The sequence below is a fragment of the Neovison vison genome, chromosome 4 (genome assembly GCF_020171115.1).
Source record: "Neovison vison isolate M4711 chromosome 4, ASM_NN_V1, whole genome shotgun sequence".
Lineage (NCBI taxonomy): Eukaryota > Metazoa > Chordata > Mammalia > Carnivora > Mustelidae > Neogale > Neogale vison.
Genome location: NC_058094.1, coordinates 210861456 through 210871560, shown reverse-complemented (window position 1 = coordinate 210871560; position 10105 = coordinate 210861456).

Below are 10105 nucleotides of genomic sequence, written 5' to 3'. Positions count from 1 at the left end.
TCCACACGAGGCACTGATGTGTGACTTTTACTCGGAGGTTCGGGTGCTTCTGAACAAGAGCAGTCCTGCACGGGGCATCAAGCCGGTAAGAGATGGCAGAGGTCTTGTTCCTGTGGGCCAGTCCTAGCCATTCCCATGACTTCAGCCATTGAAGGGTAAATTCTCGTAACAGCCTCGCACACGTGTTTCCAGCCACTGAGGGGGGGGCTGTCGCCTGAATGTCACCCCACTCCTTTCTGCTGTGTGGAATGCAATTGGGTCTAAAAAAGATTTTGACCTTCTTTTCCAGGCATATCTGTGTGTGGATTTGACCTTATACTTTTATTTATTTTTTTAAAGATTTACTTGTGTATTTTAGAAAGAGAGAGAGAGAAAGATTGAGAGAGCACAAACGGGGGGAGGGGCAGAAGGAGAGGGAGAGGGACAAGCAGACTCCCTGCTGAGCATGGAGCCTGACACAGGGCTCACAACCCTGAGTTCATGACCTGAGCCAAAATCAAGAGTCAGATGCTTAACCTACTGAGCCACCTAGGCACCCCTGACCTTGTGGTGTTAAATGATCTTAAACCACCATTAGCAATCTGACACTCTGACCATGTGACCTGAAAATTATTTTATATTCTGGCTTGTGAGGTCACACAAACAGTAGTGACTCAAATTTCACTGACCAGAGTTTATTCAGAAGCTCAAAACACTGTCAAATGCCCCTAGGCAAGTGTTTCTAGAAATCTAGACCCAAGGAATCATCCACCAGGTATCCCACACCCCAGAGCCCTCATGGCGCTCTGACTGAAGTAAAAATGGGGAGAACATCTCTCTCATCCTCTCTGAATACCTGGGGACCCAAGCAGGGCTGTGAGTACTGTGACCTCACAGAGCCCGTGGAGAGAACTCCTGAGGACTTCCGTCCACACCACAGGCTGCAGACCTCAGTCTGTAGGTCAGGAGGAACAGACCCCAAGCTGTCTGCCTACACCTCATCACCTCATCTCCCTCTTTCTCTGGCTCCTCACCCTTACGCCCATTCTGCTGTGCCAGGTATGGCTCCCGCCTCACCTCCACCCTGCACTGACCTGTCAGGGATACTCCACAGTGCAGTACCATAGCCAAGGCCACGGGCTTTGGAGTCAACACAACCGGGGTTTCAGTGACAACAGCACTAATTACACATGGCAGCCTTGGCCATAGGGCTTCCCCTCATAAGCCTCCACTTCCCCAGACACTAACCAGGGATAAGGAGACCTTCTTTCAGAGTCGTTACGAGAATTATGGGGTTTAGGAGAGCAGCTGGTGTGGGGCACGGTTCGATCAATATCAACTTACCTTTTTTTTATATATATTTTTTTCTTGCAGTTGTTTCATGCCTAAATCTGAACCAATTCTCATCCCTCTCACCATGAATATCTCAGACTAAGTCCCCATCACCTCTTGCCACATTGTTCTAAGAATGTGCTTACGCTTGCTCCTGCTTCCCCACGGTGAGCTTGCACAGAGCAGAAGGAAGGCGCCTTTCCAAATATGAGTCGGATTATGCGTACTTAAAACTCCCAACACATCAGGATAAAGCCAACCTGCTCTCCACAGCCCTGCCTGTCCCTGCCCCAGCTCTTCATCCTCCTCCTACCCTCCCCACCCTCTGCCCAGCCTCTGTGGCCACCTCACTTTTCCCAGGCACACTACAACCTGTCCTGCCTCATGGCCTTTTCCTTGGTATTCCTGCCACTGGGACGGATGTCCCTATCACTTCAGTGTCTGTTCAGATGTACCACTGTGTCCTTCCTAGTTCACCTTTTCTACCCTAGATGCTCTTTCCCCAGTGGCACTCCCTAGTCCCTTGCCCTGCTTTAATTTCTTCACTGTCTTTGCTATGATCTGAAGGTCTGTCTCCCCTCCCACAAAAGCTTGTGTTGAAATTCTAATGCCCACTGTGATGGTATCAGAAAGTGGGGCCTCTGAGAGGTGCTTGGTCATCAGGACGGCGGAGCCCTCGTGAACAGAACTAGTGTTCTTACGAAAGAAGCCCCCAAGAGTCCCTTGCACTTCCTGCCCTGTGAGGACACAGCAAGAAGTCAAGAGTCTCCAACCCAGGAGAGCGCCTTGGCCTGAACCCTACCATGCAGGCACCGTGCTCTTGGACTTCCAGCCTCTAGAACGCTAAGAAATAAATCTCTGTGGTCCCTTTGCCAACCAGTCTGTGGCCTTTTATTATGGCAGCTCGAACAGACTAAGAAAGTACTGATCATAATATGAAATTATACCGGTTGTGCATTTATTTAATGCATGGTATTTATTTTGTGCAAAATTAATATCATGCATATAAGTTTTATGCAATTTTAATTTAATGCATAAAATAACACTCTCCTAACAGTTCCTATCTCTTTACTGTGCTTTATTTGTCTGAATAGCACTTACCACCTGGGTGTTACTCATTTATGTATTTTGCCTACTGTAGTCTGTCTGTCTCATTAGAATATAAGCTCCCTAAGGGCAGGAATGTTGACAGCGCCTGGCAGTGCCAGGTATGGAGTTGGCCTGCAGTAAATACATGTTGAATCAGTGAATAAGTCTGTCACTTTTCTGAAACACAAGTTGCCTCTCCGGATCCAGTGAAGAAGGAAGGCTCCGTACCCCTCTCCGCCTCCCACCTCTCACTGTGTGGGAGGCATGTCTGGTTTGGAAGCCCTCCCTAGTCTCTGGGCACCAGCAATGCAGATTTATTTCAAGTCGACACAAGCCATGATGGAGCAGCTGGTGAGAAAATTCAGGGCTTGTTCGCTGCTCTGGGTTCATGGTCATCAGACATGGGCCGGCCATGTGGCCATGCAGTGTCCCCGAGGGGCCTCTGAGGGGACAGCAGCCCAGGCCGGCATCCCTTTCCTGGCATCAGGAGAGCAGACTGCCATGAGAAGGGAGAAGCCTTGACAAAGTGGCCTGGTACCTCTCTGGGTTCAAGACCAGAGTGTCCGGGCCCCCCACCCTGCCCTGCGGTTGCTCATGGACTTGCACTAGGCTCTTGCCTTCAAGTGTGCCCGGGACTGTGGCCTTAACTCCTGGCCCCATTCAGCCCCTTCATCTTCTGCATTCTGAGCTCCTGACACAACACACTCTCAGCCAGCATAACTCACACAAATTGCTACTTTTGCATGTCTGTGTGTGTGGTAAAATGTACCTAAGGTTTATCATTTGAGCCATTTTAAGTGTACAGTTGAGTGGCATTAAGTACATTTGAGAACTTGGCCCTTCAGCCTCCTCTGGCTCAGGCAATAACATCTTCTTTATTGACACAAGCCTGCCTTCCCCTGGGCACTCTTCTTCCACCCTGGTCACTCTTCAGTCTTTCTGTAAGCATCTCATAACCTGACCCTCACACGTTAGCGTTTCCCAGGGCTTAGCCTCCTGCTTTGGTCCTCACACGCTCATAGGTGATTACCTGTGTCCTCACCGGTATTACCAAAATTAATATAAAAAAAATTACTGGTATTACGATCATAATTTGGTGACCCCCAAATTTAGAGCTGCAACCCACAGCGGTCCTCTGAGCTCCAGACGCACATACACAACCCCCTCCTGAAAATGTCCCCTCGGATATCTCATGGGCATCTCCTTGTTAATAAAGTTGATACTCAATCCTCGATCATTCCCCTCAAATCTTCACACGCCTCCATCTCTATAAATGGTACCACTATCCACATAACTGTTTAAGAAGGACAGGAGGACACCTCCTTAATTATAATCTCTCTCTCTGCCTCCAATTCAATCCATTACTAAGTCCTGCTGGTTTCGTTTTTTCCTCCAAAGTATTTCTTGACTCCATCCACCTCTCTCTTTTGCTTCCTAATATGTGATTCGTCCCAAGCCCGGCTTTCATGCGGAGGGTATCCTCGCCGGGTGTTCTTGCTCCTCCTGGTCCTCCACATCTACAATCTATTATCTCTGCAGAAATTAGGTCAGGGGGCATGCCTCCTCCCTAAAACCTTTAATAGCTTCTCATTATTCCTCAAATAAAACACAAATGTCTCATCATGACCAATAAATCCTAAATGATCTGGGCCTTGCCTAATGTTCCCAGCTCATCCTGTGGCTGTCTCCCCCCGCCACTACACTCTAGCCACCCAGGCCTCCTTTTTCCCTTGAAGATACAGAACTCTCTACTTCATGGCCTTTGATTATACTCAGCCCTTTCCCCAGAGATACATACATTCACCCACTTTTCCCCTGGCTGCCTCCTCCTCCTCCCTCAGAACTCATTTACATGTTATGGCTTTAGAGAGGATTCCCTGACCATCCTAATTAGCTACATTTTCTACCTCTGCATTCTGGTAATTTCTTTCTTAGCATGTATTATAATTTGTGCTCAGTTGATCATTTGAAAATACTTTTTTTTTCCAATTTATTTATTTTCAGAAAAACAGTATTCATTATTTTTTCACCACACCCAGTGCTCCATGCAAGCTGTGCCCTCTATAATACCCACCACCTGGTACCCCAACCTCCCACCCCGCCGCCACTTCAAACCCCTCAGATTGTTTTTCAGAGTCCATAGTCTCTCATGGTTCATCTCCCCTTCCAATTTACCCAAAAGCACATACCCTCCCCAATGTCCATAACCCTACCCCCCTTCTCCCAACCCCCTCCCCCCAGCAACCCACAGTTTGTTTCGTGAGATTAAGAGTCACTTATGGTTTGTCTCCCTCCCTATCCCATCTTGTTGACAGAATGGGAGAAGATATTTGCAAACGACATATCAGATAAAGGACTAGTGTCCAAAATCTATAAAGAACTTAACAAACTCAACACCCAAAGAACAAATAATCCAATCAAGAAATGGGCAGAGGACATGAACAGACGTTTCTGCAAAGAAGACATCCAGATGGCCAACATGAAAAAGTGCTCCATATCACTCAGCATCAGGGAAATACAAATCAAAATAACAATGAGATATCACCTCACACCAGTCAGAATGGCTAAAATCAACAAGTCAGGAAATGACAGATGCTGGCGAGGATGCGGAGAAAGGGGAACCCTCCTACATTGTTGGTGAAAATACTTTTTTGCACCTTCTTTGTGTCAGACACTAAGGTAGGCCCAGGGGATGTAGCTGTAAACAAAATCAGATACAGCCCATACTCTAACAGAGCTTTTAGTGGAGTGAAGAAAACATATATAAATTTCTTTTTAAAAAATCATTACTGTGAGTGTATAATACAAAGTGGCATGAGTACTACAAAGAAATTTCTCTCTTTTAAATTTTTATTTTTATCTATTTATTTGTTTGAAAGAGAGAGAGCGAGAGAAAGAGCGTGCAGGAGCAGGGGGGAGGGGCAGAGGGAGAAGCGGGCTCCCCAAGGAGCAGGGAGTTCGATGCAGGACTCAATCCCAGGACCCTGGGATCATGACCTGAGCCAAGGGCAGACGCTTAACCAACTGAGCCATGCAGGTGCCCAGAAAGTCCTATTTCAGAATAGAATTAAGAAGCCAGCCGCGGACTAGAATGTGGGATGCTCCAGCTGGCATCTGAGGGACTAGCAGGGGTTAACCAGGCAAAGGGAGGAGAGGAGATTTCCAGGCAGAAGGAAAAACTGATGCAAAGATCTTTCAGCAAGGCAGAGCAGAATTCTAGGAAGGTCAGGGCAGCAGCGGCAGAGAATGAAGCAGAGAGGTGCATGATGTCAGGAAGCTAGCCAGGAAACCCCATGCCCGGGCCTCGAGGCCACACTAAGGAACATGGTTTAATCCCGGGAGGAAAAGCAAGCTGTTCAAGGTTGTAAGTAGGAGGTGGGTTAGAGGTCAGGACTCCCATGATGGCATCTGCTTCTGCGCAAGATCGCTCTAACCACAGTGCTTGGGGAGGTCATAGAAGAGCAGAGAGGCCGGTAGGGAACTTCGGGGCTAGCCTGAGGAGCCACGATGACAGCAGGCTCAGGGGCTGGCAGATACGGGGAGAAGCAGACACACTGGGAGAGGAGATTCAGAAATCAAATTGATAGGAATTTATGGTGGATTTGATAGACATAACAAAGGAGAAGAAGTCTCAAGGAAAACTCGATTTCTGACTTAGTGGACTGCAGGATCACTCACTGAAACAGGGAACACCAAAAATGAAAAACAGAAAATTAGACATGAACTGGGCAGGGGCTCCCAGAGGGAAGGGAGCATGAGTTGGTCCTAGCCTGTTGAGTCTGAGATGCCTCTGGGAAATGGAAATGGAAATATGGTAAGATTGAGAGAAGCAGGGCTATCACATGCTTGGGTCAAGAGCCAGCAAAGGATGTGAGCGGACGCTCTAACTTAAAGACTCACTGATGTGTAGACAAAGAACTGGATATTTGTGTCTCCCCAAAATTCATATACTGAAATCCTAAACCCAAATGAGGCCTTTGGGAGGTGATTAGCTCATAGCACGGAGCCCTCATGAATAGGAATAGTGGCCTTATACTCAAAGTGAAGTCCATTGTTTTGAGTCTGTGGAACTGAGAAGGTGAGGTTTATCTTTATAAGAGTCTGTGGGAGGAGAAAGTTTTGGGTGCAGATCACTACCTCGATTCCAGTCTGTTAAGCTGGAGGTGCCTAACGGAGCACTGTCAGGCATCTGCTGGGGTAAGGTGTTCCAAAGAGAGTCAGTTCTGGAGGTAGGAAATGTTGAGCCATCAGCACATGGGTGGTACTTCAATAGATGATATTTAAAGCCAATGAGATTAGATGAAGTCACCTTGAGAGTAAGGGTTAAAAAAAGAAAAGGTCTGAGCATGAGGCCCTGGGACATCTCCAGGTTTAGAAGGCAAGAAGATGGGAGAGGCCAGAGAAGGAGACTGAGAAGAAGGGACCAGCGAGGAAAAAAGAGAGCCAAAAGAAAGGGTCGCCCCAGAAGCCAAAAGAAGAAAACACTTCAAGGTGGAGAGACATAATCACCAAATTAAATGAAGCTGATAGGGGAACCTGGGTGCCTCAGTTGGTTAAGCATCTGTCTTCAGCTCAGATCATAATCTCAGGGTCATTAGATCAAGCCCCACATTTGGGGGGGGTGTCTCTGCTCAGCAGGGAACCTGCTTCTCCCTCTGCCTCTGCCTGTCACTCTCCCTGCTTGTTCTCTCTCTCTCTCTCTCTTTCTAATGAATAAGTAAATAATTTTTTAAAAACAATAAATGCAGTGGATAGGTCCAGTTAGATGACAACCAAAGAATATGGCCACTGGACATAGTGTGGACATCACTGTGGACATAGTGTAGACATCACTGTGGACATAGTGTGGACATCACTGTTGACCTTGAGAAGATTCACTTGCACAGTAACCCACAGAGGAGAAAAATGGGAACCAGTGGGTACAGACAACTTTTCTAGGAGTTTCACTGTAAACCAAAGAAGATAATGGAGTGATAGCTGGAAAGGAGGGTGAGGCCCAAAACAGACTTGAAGGTTTTTTAAATGGAAGCAGTACCAACATAAAGGAACACGGATGGGAATGGTCAGCATGATAGAGAAACCAAATGAACACAGTGAGTACAAATGAGTAATTCAGGACCAAAGGATGAGAACTGCTGTAGTAGTGTTCTTGAGTAGGAGAGGGGAAGGGAGCAAGTCCTCGGGTGAGAGGGCTGGTGTAAGGCTGGCAGAGACCCATACCGTGGGAAATAAGACGGCAAAGTGGGTTGGTAGGTCCCTATGTGGGTGGAAGCTTTTGCAAATTCTCTGCCAAGGGTGTTCATTTTCTCAGTGAAATGTGAAAAAAGAGCATCCGTGGTGAGTAAAGAGAGGGATGGGGAGAAGGGGGACTGAAGAGAGAAGGAAACACAAAATGGTCATCTGGGAGAGGGAAGGGCCAATGGACCCGGAGGTACAGGGTAACTGCTAGGCAATGTCAGGGCTCCACGAAGTTTAGTGATCAAATATTTATCGTGACCTTGAAGATTAGGAGTTTTAAATCACTGCTCTTGAAGGTGGGGCAGATTCAGATGATGCCAATGTCTAGGTTGTACTTGCGGACGTGGGTGATTGAGATGGAATGAAAGAGGATATTCAGTACTGTGGTTTTGCTTACTGGTTCATCTGCTGGAATAAGCCCCTTCTTTACCACTGTGTGCAGTGCCTGCTTTACTGAGCCCCTGTCACAAAGTAGGTGCTCAGCAAACTTTGATAAACTGAGAAGTGACAGTGCTCAGCAAAATTTGATAAAATACAAATATTTTACAAAGAACAAAAATATTATAAAAGACAAATATGTTACAAAGAACAAAACACTGCACATTTTATATTCGGCTCTCTCTTCCTCCCCGCCCTCTGTTCTTCATTTTCTCAAGCTACTAGGGAGCTCAATACCACATTTAAAACTGATCTGCTTCTCTGGATGATAACAGCAGTTTCCTCAGAGAAGCCCAAGGACCTAGCTTAGGTGTAAAGTTAGGAAAGAGGCTATTTATTCACACCAGTCACTTCTTTTATGGTAACACAAAACTTTTTATAGGACATTTCTGATTAAAGCATATTCACAACGATCCTCCCCTCTCATCTTCAGAATGACCCCGAGAGGCAGGTGCAGGGACAGCATCATCCCCACTTCACAGGCAAGGGGTGGAGGAGGTACTTTTCCTGGTCACACCAGGAAATTAAATCTGCCCACCTCCCACCCTGGGCTGCACTGGCTGTTTACCTTGGAAGCTCGCAGGACTTTGCTGCCTCTTAGGACCCCACTGCCCTTTGAATTTCTGATCTTTCTCTAGTATCTGCTCCCATAATCTCTTTTTCTCCTCTTTCCAGCCTCCCTCCCAGGGATATGTCTCAGGCTTGGGAGTAGGGGTTGGGAAATCAGACCTCAGGGACGTAGCCGAAGACAAATTGGCAGGACATGTGCCCATATGACACTCAGCAGCTCCAAACCCAGCCAGTCACTTCTCAGGTTCTCTACAAGAGGTTGAGCTCCTGGGCTTGCACCCTTGGTCACCTTGCCCCAGCACCCCACCCCTCCGAAGGGTGTGGGTAGATGCTGACATGGCTCTCTTTCCTGGAATCCCACTCTAAATACTGCTTCCCACTTACTATGCGAGCACTGTGTGGGGACGCGGGATTAGATACCACGCGTATTACAACTTTTATTCTTTTACACTGAAAACACAGCAAAATGGCACTTGCCCCATTTTTGACACACGAGGAAGCTGACGGATGAGAAGGTTATAACTTGCCAAGGTCACCCAGCAAATAACTGGCAGGTCTGAGACTGGACCCCATGTCTAGACCCAAAGTCATTGCTTTAACAACTGTTATACCATCTCATCCCTTGCTGAAGAGCAAGACACCAAAACAACTTCCGTCAAAATTTTCATGTTAGCTGAGGGAAATTGGAAGGGGAGATGAACCATGAGAGACTATGGACCCTGAAAAACAACCTGAGGGTTTTGAAGGGGGGCGGGGGGGTGGGAGGTTGGGGGAACCAGGTGGTGGGTACTGGGGAGGGCATGGATTGCATGGAGCACTGGGTGTGGTGCAAAAAACAATGAACACTGTTACGCCGAAAAGAAATAAAAACCAAAACCAAAACCAAAACAAGGCAAAACAAAACAAAAAAAGTTAGTAATCCCATCCAAAAAAAAAAAAAAAAAAATCTTTTCCATGTTAATTATTGTCTCCTCCCCTCCCCTTCCTGCAGAGCCAGTTTTCTCTTAGGTGAGTCAGGCAGGTGATGTCTCAATCCAGCCTTGACAGGGGAACAGATCTACATGTGAATGGTGGGTCCTGCTTGGAGGTAGACCACTGAAGGGCTAAATCCTGCCATTGGGGGTAGAAGGAAGAAAGGGAGAGAGGAGGGAAGTTAGGGACCACATCTGTGGTCCAGGACCCAGTAAGGGAGGTAGAAAACACTGGCAGGGATGGACACTCCCATGGTCCCTTTCTCCAATGAGTTCCCCATCACTGTACTTCCCCAAATTACCCACTGGCCTGACATATTTATGGCTCGCCATCCCAACCAAGATCTTAGTGGTGACCATTACGACAAAGTATTCCACTTTCTCTAATTGGTTTTGTCCTGGCATCATGGCCACCTGCAGGTTGCTTTCCAAAAGATGCCACCATTCCAAAACTGAACTGTCAAAGACCAGAGCCCTGAGACAACAAG